The sequence below is a fragment of the Balaenoptera borealis genome, assembly GCF_965194805.1.
Source record: "Balaenoptera borealis genome assembly, chromosome: 9".
Lineage (NCBI taxonomy): Eukaryota > Metazoa > Chordata > Mammalia > Artiodactyla > Balaenopteridae > Balaenoptera > Balaenoptera borealis.
The window spans coordinates 30,370,726-30,381,401 of record NC_138873.1 but is presented as its reverse complement, the minus strand read 5'-3'; the positions used below and the strand labels follow the sequence as shown (position 1 = coordinate 30,381,401).

Sequence of the window (10,676 nt, the reverse complement as noted above, 5' to 3'; positions counted from 1 at the left end):
TTCTGATAGTTTTGCAGACTCAAAATGCCTCTCTCGGGACACAGTGCAGAGGTCTGGGATGTGATGCTGAACCACCAGCGGTGATTTAGAACAATCAAGACGCCCTGGATGTATTTTTATACTTTACCAGCAGTTTGATAACTAAGGACTATAAACTTTGAATGGTGATTCCAAGTCCCCGTAGACTGTCAGGCTTACAATTCACCTTCCACACTATTTTATAGAGAATGACACTAGCTCCTGCCTTTTTAAAAAAAGTAACTTCTGGTTCATTAGAAATATTGAACCATGATATGTTATAAATGTTGAAAAACTATGATGGTTGACAGTATTCTTATGTATAAATTCCTTTTTAGGATGGCCTTTCCTTATTTGTTACTTACAGTAGCAAATAATCAGCCCAAATAAGTTATTTGAATGTACATATCCATCACATAAAACCAATTAAAAAACTCATCATAGCTCTTTCCCTGTGGCCGCGGAGGCGCGGGTGCACTCAAGATTCAGCTCCACCTATAACCCACCGCCATGGCCGAGGAAGGCATTGCTGCTGGAGGTGTAATGGACGTTAATACTGCTCTGGAAGAGGTGCTGAGGCCCGCTTTCATCCACGATGGCCTAGCACGTGGAATTCGCGAAGCCGCCAAAGCCTTAGGCAAGCGCCAAGCCCATCTCTGTGTGCTTCCAACTGTGATGAGCCTGTGTAGGTCAAGCTGGTGGAGGCCCTTTGTGCTGAGCACCAGATCAACCTGATTAAGGTTGATGACAAGAAATTAGGGAATGGGTAGACAGGGAAAACCCTGTAAAGTGGTGGGCTGCAGCTGTGTGGTGGTCAAGGACTATGGCAAAGAGGCTCAGGCCAAGGATGTCATCGAGGAGTACATCAAACGCAAGAACTGATCAAGTAAAAAAACTGGGCTCTTGTTCCTCAAAAAACAAACAAACAAACACACATAAATACTCGTCATATCCTTTTGGTATAGAGAATATCTTTTCTCATGCAAAAAAAAAAAAAAAGTGTTCTATTTTGATTTTTAAAATTGAACAAACATTCACTGAGAATTGGCTAAATGCCTTGTACTCTGCTAAGTGCTGGAGAGTAAACAACAGCAGCTCCTGTAGTCAAGAAGTTTCCAGGCTAGAATATTTCATTTCCACAAAAGTAGCGCTATGCTATTAAGATTACATTAAATATTATAACCAAAAAAAGACAGTGATTTTCAAGATACGTTCTTAGTGGAACTACTGTTTAAACTGCAGTGTATTAATAGGCAATACTGCAAGGAAGTGTTCTGCTGTCAAGTAAGTTTGGAAAATGCTGATTCAGCAAATTTAAATCGGATTCTTTTTGTGCCCCTCCTCCAGGAGGTGGGGTGGTGATCAGCATCCCCAATTTACCTGAGCTCAGAATTCTTTTTCTTAAACACCTCCAGGAACAGGGTCTTTCTTGTGGAAAACAATTTTTAACAATGAAATATTCATTTTTAATAATTTTAAAACTTTTGTTAAAGGACACTTGCTGAACTAGAAAGTTCCAAGTGACAGTTCTCAGGGGACTGAAAGATCTGCTGTGTGACAGCTTACTTTCATGGTTGGAGAGTGCCCTGAGCCTGTCAACTTTTTACCTGACATGCTACTCCTCAGAAAATCCCAGCTCCTGCCTTGCCTTGTTTCCTCAGTCATCCCATAGTCCTCCGATGATAAGAGATGAGAAAAATAGAAAGGGAGTAACCAGGAACGTCACAGAGCGGTGGCAGGTGCACTGACACGAGGGCAAATTCCTTGGCTTGATTTGGAGAGCAGCTGGGTCAGGCATCACCCTATGAATCTCCTGGGGTAACTCAGCTTCATGACACTTTCATAAACCTGAGTATTTATTTTACCAAGTGAGATGTTTCTCTGAGGCTTTGTTTATATACAGGGATAGTGGAGGCAGCTGTGAGGGACGTGGCCAAGACATTCCAGGCACCAGCCCTGGCCCCTTGGATTTTCCTTGAACACAGACGCCTGTTTTAGGGGAGATTTCTAGTGGTGCTTTATACCTTTCAAAGTGCTTTCACATAGTTCATTGCATATGATCCTTTTAACAACCCCCTGAATTAGCATGGTGGAAATCCTTTCCACTTTAGAGATGAGCAATTTAGGTTTAGAGATGAAAGCACTTGCCTAGAGTTAGTTACATGCTAAGGAAATAACCAAATCAGCATTAGGACACAGGTGCAGTGCTTCCCAAGAATCACCTTGAGATTTAGTAGGTCGATGATGTGGCCAGAGGTTCTGCCTTCCTAACAGTCTCCTAGGTGATTCTGATATGGCTGGTTCCTGCTAGACCATACTTTGAATAGCAAGGTCGAAACTTTTCGTCCTTCACAGCTCCCTCCCAGAGGTGCAGGTCCCGTCTGTATTCTTTTGTCTCTGTTTTTTCTTTTTTCTTTTGCCCTACCCATGTACGTGGGGATTTTCTTGCCTTTTGGGAAGTCTGAGGTCTTCTAACAACGTTCAGTAGGTGTTCTGTAGGAGTTGTTCCACGTGTAGATGTATTTTTCATGTATTTGTGGGGAGGAAGGTGATCTCCACGTCTTACTCCTCTGCCATCTTGAAGGTCTCTTGGAAAGAATAGATTTTTAACTGTAGTTCTCTTGTGGATACGTTTTTTTCTAGGTAGGTGAAGTGTCTCGGAATTGTATCTTGATTTAGTAGATGTGTAAGGGGTACCATGGTACAGATAACAGTGTGAGGTAATGGTTTACATCTGGCTTCTGGAATCACACAGGCTTGATTTGAATTCCAGAACTTCTATCTATGTGACCTGGGCAGTTTATCTAACTTCTTCTATACAACGAGAGTAAATGATAGTACTTATGTCTTCACATTAGATGTTCAATAAATGTTAGAACAACATTTTCTGTTTTACAGAGAATAATTGATGTATGCATGTTATTGTCAAAATATAATATGTTGAATTTCACTTGAATATCAATTTCATAAAATTGTACATGAGGATAAGGTGTTGAGTGAATAGATAAATGATTAATTGACAATTATATACCTTTGAGAGCTACAGTGTATGATCCTGGAGTCTTTGCTTTCTAAAGCTGTAAGATTTTTTTTCTAATTAAAATAATTTAAGATTATTATGCATATTTACAAAGCCCCAAATAGAATTCTTGAGTTTTCAACATAAATGTTTATTATTTTTTTAAATTTGGAAGGTTCTTGTTAAAAAATTCAAAACAAAAATAATCTGTGACCTTTGTAATTATCAAGTTTGTTTTCACTAAGGTATGATATCAAAAGAGGTAACTCATTGTCATACTAAATATATATAAAGCCTTCTAAAATAATTCCAAAACTTTTTTGGGGGTCAGAAATCTAGAGAGAGTTTGAATGTACACCATATATAGCAGAGAAGGGGGGCAGGTTCTAGGGGGAAACCGTGTCCTTTTTAACTCACAACATGCCTCTTAACATTCATGCATACATTACTACTTCATGCAACCATAGTGTAAACATGAAAATATTTATTATTGAATACATTTCAAAAAATAGTGACAAAAAGTTGAGCAAGATAGTATACTTATTCTTGATAAATTCAATTTATATTGTGTGAGAAAATAGGCAGTCTTCTTGGCAAATAAACTTCTAAATTTCAGTAAGAGCAGTGTAGGAATAATTATAAAAATCATGTAATATATTGAGAGATTATAATCATAAAAGCATATATACGGATGTGGATGAACTTTCCACTCTTCTAAGACCACCTTCTTCACTATATTGCCCTCTTTTTTTGTAAGAACAAACTTCATCAATTCTTTGCTTTCTAATGAGTCATTCCTATCAACAGACAAACATGTTCTTTCTTCAATCTTAACCTGTTACGAAGAAAATCTTCCTCAGCCCCACTTTCTCTTTCAGGTTTTGCCCATTTTCTCTGCTTATAGAATAATTTCTCAAAAGAGTTGACTTGTTGCCTTTGATTCCTCTTTCCCCATGCCTCTTGAATCCACACTAATCAGCCTTTCACTCTTATCGTTTTACTCCACCAAAACAGTTCTGTTTAGGTCTCCAATGACCTCTACATTGTTGAATCCAATAGTAAATTCTCAGTCTTTATGTCATTCAGCCTCTCAGTAGCATTTGATGCACGTGATCACTCCTGTGAAAAATGCTTTCTCCATGCCCCACACTGAACTCTTGATCTTTCAAGCATGCTCCTCCCATAGTAAATGGCAACTCCATCTTTCCCATTAGTTGGACCAAAATCCTTGGTCTCATCCTTGACTTCTTTCTTTCTCTTAAACCCCAAATCTGATCTGTTGTCAAATCCTGTTGGCTCTATGATCAAAGTATATCCAGAAATCTGGCCACTTCTACTCTTGATGGAAGATACCATCATCTCCCACCTGGATTATTACAAATCTCCCAAATTGTCTCCCTCTTTTCCTTTCCTATGGTCCATTCTCCATACAACAGCCAGGGATACTTTCAAGAAGTTAAGACATATAATATCATTTCTTTGTTCAAAATTCTCCAATGACTTCCCACATCACTCAGAGTAAAAGCTGATCTCCTCATGATGCCTATGAGTCCTGTATCATCTGGTGCCTGCTACTTCTCTAATCCTGACACCCTGATAGCTTTGATACACACATGTCGGGGATATTGAACTTGTGTCCTTTGCTTGGATCTCCTTGTGGCTCACTCTCTCAATTTCTTTAATAGTTTGTTCAAATTTCACCTTTTCAATGAAGCTTTCCTTGACCTGCTTATTTAAAATTGTAAGTCCTAGCCCTTTATACTCCCAGCCCTCTTCCATGCTTTATTTTTCTTTACTGCACTTGCTGCCATATAACAAAATATATATTTTATGTAAATGCCATCAGAGTAGGGATTTTTTTCCATTGCTGTATCCCAGCACCTAGAACTTGTTCTGGCACATTATATGTATAATTTGATCCATTCATATATATGAATGGATCAAATTAAAAATAAATTCAACCTAATTTGGTTTAATAAAATTACTTGCATTCATCTTATATTGAACATCTGGAATTTTGTTCATATTGACTGTAGAGTATTTTAGATTCCAATCCAGTGATAATCCAATGATAAATTTCAAAGGTTGTTTAAGTAATTTAGGAAATATTGGTTTCAATGAGAACATTACTTTATGGGAAGTAATCTACATTTGTAGTAAATGCATCAAGGAACTAGTATATGTGAGACGGTCCTGGCATGGATTATCAGTGATTATCAGCTTCTCAACAGTGTTCGCCTGGCTGTAAATATGGTTCTCTCTCCATAGTCAATGATTTAATGAGAACATGTAGTCAAATGGAAAAAGCCTGAGATTTTAAGAAGCCTAAGCTACCCCTCATCTGTTGTGTGACCCTGGGTGAATTATTTAACCTCATTGGGTCTAAAAAAATGGTAACAACTGCAGGTTAATTGTGATGATTAAATGAAGTCTAAAAAATTCTTTGAGAGCAGGGACATTGCTTTATTCACTGTTATATTCTCAGTAACTATGACATGTGAACAGTGTGTATCCAGTATTCAATAAAATAAATACTTGTCAAATGAATGAATAATGTGTGTAAAATACATAGACCAGTCCATGGCACAGTGTAGGCACTCAATAAATGATATCTATAGGATAGCTATTAGCAAATTAACTACATATCTTTAGTTATACAGAACACTTGGAGATTTAAGGGCATATAGTAGATTCTAGCTGACTTCAATTGTTTGTTTTTTATTGGATAGAACTGAAGATGTTTTATTGAGTTTATAGATCAGAATTTTAAATGTAGAGTTAGAAAATATTTTTATTTGCTTTTCCCTTGATGACAAGAACCATTCAACACTGAAACTATAGCTGTGGTTAAAATAGAAGCTGCAGTACATTTTTGTTAACAGTAATGTCAAAATACAATTTCCTTTGGTTTTTCTATGAATTTGATGGTAGAACTACAAGTTAATGGTCCTGATGCTTTTAACTGAGTTGATAACCCACGGTGTCCTCACATAGTGCTACTACAGCAGAATCCAGATGTAGCAGTTATCCAGTTACAACACCTTGTAGACAGATCTTTGCTGATGTGTTCAACGGTTACCAGCACAGCGTTGGCCATATTTACCTCTAGACACAGAAGAGTTAACAGCAGAGGAACTGGAATTGAAATATCTGAACTCTAGTCACAGAGCTACAGTAAGTAAACATATGATGTTAAATTATTTGACTCAGTTCCTGATCTATTAAATGTGGATAGAAAGTACAAGCTTTATCCATATTTTAATGTAATTTAGAAAGGACAAGTACTTATTTACCCAGGGATGCTTTGGTTTCAAGCAACAAAATAACATCTAAAGTTTGTTTAAATAAAGGGAGAGTTTTAATAAGATAACAGACATATCTCGTGAAACCAAAGATGAGATGTGTCACTAAGGTGTGAATGAGGTTTTGGAACAGAGAACTAGAAAGCCCTCAGAAACCATAGCTCCTTAATCAACTGCCTCTTCTCTGCACCACTTGTGTTCTTTATGTTGCTTTGTGTTTCTAATTCATTTTCTTGGTTTTCCCCATAGATTGGCTCTATTGTTTGGCTTTTTATCACACCAAGTCTTCAGTTGGTAGTCTTAGCCACTAATCTAGCAACTTGACAGGTAGAGTGCCCTCAGAAAATCAGTTCAATCTCTCTGTGTTTTAACAGCAAATTCCCAGAAAAGAGAATCTCAGAGACCTTGCTTGGATTAGGTGTCCCCTCTGGTCCAATCAGCCATGGCTCAGGTTTGCGTTACATTTCTTGCTGCTCATTCAGTGGGTTCTGAGGGAACTATGGGTAGACTGTTTAAAAGAGTGTCAATGTGCAAACAAAATGATTAGCTTTTCCAGTTCATGTCTAAACTTTATTGGAGATTAAAATTAAATATATGAAAAATTTAAATTGATCATCTGTGTGTTTTTCCCAGTATACTGATACTTGATGTAAAACATTTCTATTGTCAAGAAAATTGACTTGATTATCTATGACCTGAAAAGGTTAATTTACTCAGAGAAGTGTCTAATTTACAAGTATGGAGTGATACAGTGGCGGGGGTGGGGGGGCAGTGTTCAGAGTCCTTCATTTGAGGTTTTAACACCACAATTTCCTTCTCCCAACACCTCAGTGACACCCACTCACTTAACTTTCAACTCCTTTTATCTGATATTAAAGAGAACATGAAACAGAACAAACTAGCAAACAAAAAACTCTGGGAAATATTTAGATCCTTATTAAAACACAGGAAGAAAGAGCTTGCTGGAAAAGTTTTCAAAAAGTTATATCTCTGGGGTATATGATCTATCTCAAATAATTTGCTTTTATTTCATTTTATGTAAACATATATATACACACTCACAGTACCAAATTAATATTGACTGGACTCCAGTGTGTTTTTGGTTACCTGAGTACTCTGGAAAGTCTCTTTTCAAAGATTTCTAAATGAACTTTACTCATATCTCACCACATATGTGGCTATAGAGAAAAGTTTGGGGCATATGGAATAGTATAAAAAATAGAAAAAAGCCAGAGATAATCACACTACTTATAGGCACCAATTGTTCATATTTTATCGTACTTCAGTATTTTTTTCAATATTTTTTATGAATTTTTTTCAGACTGCTTATGTGCCTTGGTACCCTGTTTTTTCCACTTACTATTTTATTATATGATGCTTCTGTGTCATTAAATGCTTCATAAACATCTTTAATAGTGTCATAATATTCTGCCAAATGGATGTGCCCTGTAGTAAAAAGTTTTGTTTACCTTTACCCTAACAGTGGACATTGAGGTTGTTTTCTATTTTACTTTATTAGAACTGCCATATGTGACAATTTTTTAGCATACTATTTCCCAATCTTTGTTATTACCATAAGGAAAATTGCCAGAAAAGAATTGCTTGATCAAAGTTTATACACTTTTTTCATGCTTCTGAAACCATTTCCGAATTTCTTTCCAGACTCTCTGTTCCATTTTACAAATTCATCAACAATGAAAAGATGTCTTTCCTTGTACCCTTGTAGTATAAAGTATAATCATTAGAAACAAAACAAATAAAAAAACAAAACAACCCTCTGCTACTTTTATAGGGAAAAATAGTATTCTGTTTTCTTTGACAACTAGCAAGGTTGACTTTTTTTTTTTCATATTTAGTCACTTGGATTTCTTCTGAGGAGCATCTGTTTGTATCTTTTGCTCATTTTTTCTTTTGAGGTCCTAATGTTTTCCGTAACAACTTTAATGAACCTTCTATTTTTTAAGTGTATAACCATTTGTCATATAATTTAGAAGTATCATGTTGTTTTACATACAGATGCTTTACATTTTTAGTTCATTAAATCTATTGTTCTTACTAGAAAATTTTCCTTCTGACTTTTTATTTAAAAAAATTCAAACTTACAGAAAAAAACGAAAGAATAATCCACTGAGCCCTGTATACTCTTCAGTTAGATTCACTAGCTGACAGTGTTTTGTCGATTTTTCTCCCCCACTCTTTCTCTCTCATATATATGACACATACATACATATGTATGTGTGTGAGTATATATTTGTGTGTGTGTGTATGTGTATACACACACAATGAAAGAGATTTGCTTATTATTGTTGAACTATTTGAAAGTAAGCTTCAGACACTTGGCTGCTAAGTTCTCCATTGTATATCTCTTAAGAATAAGGATATTTTTCAGCATAACTAGAATACTATTAGTACAATTAAGACAATTAACAATTCTGTAATATCTAATGTCCAGTTCATATTTGAATTTTCCCTCTTATCTCCCAAATAAACCTTTTATATTCTTTTATTTTTTATCCAAAATCCAATCAAATTTCATATATTGTTTCTATCATATGTCTCTTTAGTTTATTAAATACTTTAAAAAAATTTGTTTAAGAAAGTCTTTTCCTAAAAAGAGATTAAACAGTTTTCACCTATATATTCTACTAGTTTATTAATTCTTTTTTTTAACAACAAATTTTCATATCCGATTGGAATTTATTTGGGTTACAGTGACTGCTGAATATCTCAGATTATTTTCTTTCTAAATAGCTTATTTTCTCCCAGCAAAATTTGTAAATATTTCTTGAACTTCTCACTTATTTCTAAAATCTTATTTCCAAGATCTTAGTCAGCATTTATTAAGTTCATATGCATATTAACTAGAATCTGTTTCAGATAATTTCTCTGCTCCATTGATCTTGTACCAGATCCATATGAATTTAACAATTGTAGATTTGTAATGGATTTTAATATATGATGACTCTAATCATCAGTGTTCTCATTTTCCATTGGCTTTAAAAAGTTATTACATAAGTTTTGTTTCTTAAATAAGTGTTAGGATCTTTTTCATTTCTTCCTCCATTGTATAAAGAATACCACATTGATATTTTTATTGAGATTCTAGTAATCCTTTAGAATTATCTTTTATTAAAGTTATATATTTCTCTTACTTGATAACTCTTGGTACTTATAAGAATGTTCATCTCTATATTAACATCACTCAATAGCCCCAAAAGCTTAGGTGAATATGTATGGAATATTGCTTGAAATACATGTTGTTTACCCAGTCATAGATGTTCTAAATTCTAACCAAGATTAAGCCACAGAGGGCCACAATTCTGTACAATATTTTTTATTACCTCTCTCTTCTGCCCAAATCCACCCTCACTGTGCTTATGAAATTGTACTTTAGATGAGGCCATTAGCTTTGATTATTAAAAAGATACCTCTATTAAATTTGTTGCTGTTTCAACATTAAGGATGCTGTTTGTGACATTATGTAGGGTCTTACTTGTGAGAATCTGTGGGAAACTTTTTTCTCTAGCCTCACTATAAGGAATGTTTTTCCCAAATAGATGCTATGTTTTAATCTTATGGATACTTAATCTTATAGTTTACTATATTTGAATTTGTACTTTTGTTGTTTGAAATCATAGAACCAAATTTGTGAACCCCATTCCTTCATTTATTCCTTCAGGTCCCCAATCATTAATGAATGATTTTTAAAAATTCCTAATTTCTTGACTTTTCTTCTATGAGTACATACATGGATCCAAAGGGAGTTTCTGCTACCTGTTTAAATTGCTGCTTTAATTGGTTTATTTGTGATTTTTTGCCTTTCTTTTTAAAATATTGCACACTTACCTATAAACTGAAGGAATGGTTTCAGGGAGCAGTAAAAGAGTGGAGAGAATACCCACTATGGTAATAATGAGCTTGAGTCTCATGTTTTAAAGAGACTGTAAGTTTCAGCTTTGCTCTGTCACTGGAGCAGAAGTGTTGTAAACACTTGAAAACCACTACATCCAGGCCTAGGCTGCCTTTGCTCCATTCATTCTATAAACCTTCACTCACGCCCTTCAAGATATGAGAGAATTGACCTCATTACTATTTATAGAGATTTTACTTCCACAAAAGCTCAAGGCTCTTTGGGGGCTCTTAGTATTACAGCACCGATTGCAAAGATTTAAATTAGTGCATTGTTATATATTCCAAAATGTTCTTTTAACGAATGAGTGTACCACAGTCCCTCTTCCCCAATTCAAGGAGGAGAAAGAGTTCTGATCCCATATTTAAACAGCTGCCTGAAAGGAAATGATATTCTAGTCACATTGGGCAAAGTCTCCTGACATGTC

The 10,676-nt window shown here is 35.3% G+C and overlaps 1 pseudogene across 1 annotated transcript in view; it reads left to right on the top strand.

The window, feature by feature from the left end:
• Window positions 1-9: 9 nt before the first annotated feature.
• LOC309635011 (small ribosomal subunit protein eS12 pseudogene) overlaps window positions 10-10,676 on the top strand; it is a 79,662-nt pseudogene continuing 68,995 nt past the window's right edge. The window contains exon 1 of the transcript XR_014249605.1: window positions 10-6,790. The product of XR_014249605.1 is annotated as a small ribosomal subunit protein eS12 pseudogene (transcript). The remainder of the gene's footprint in view (window positions 6,791-10,676) is intronic.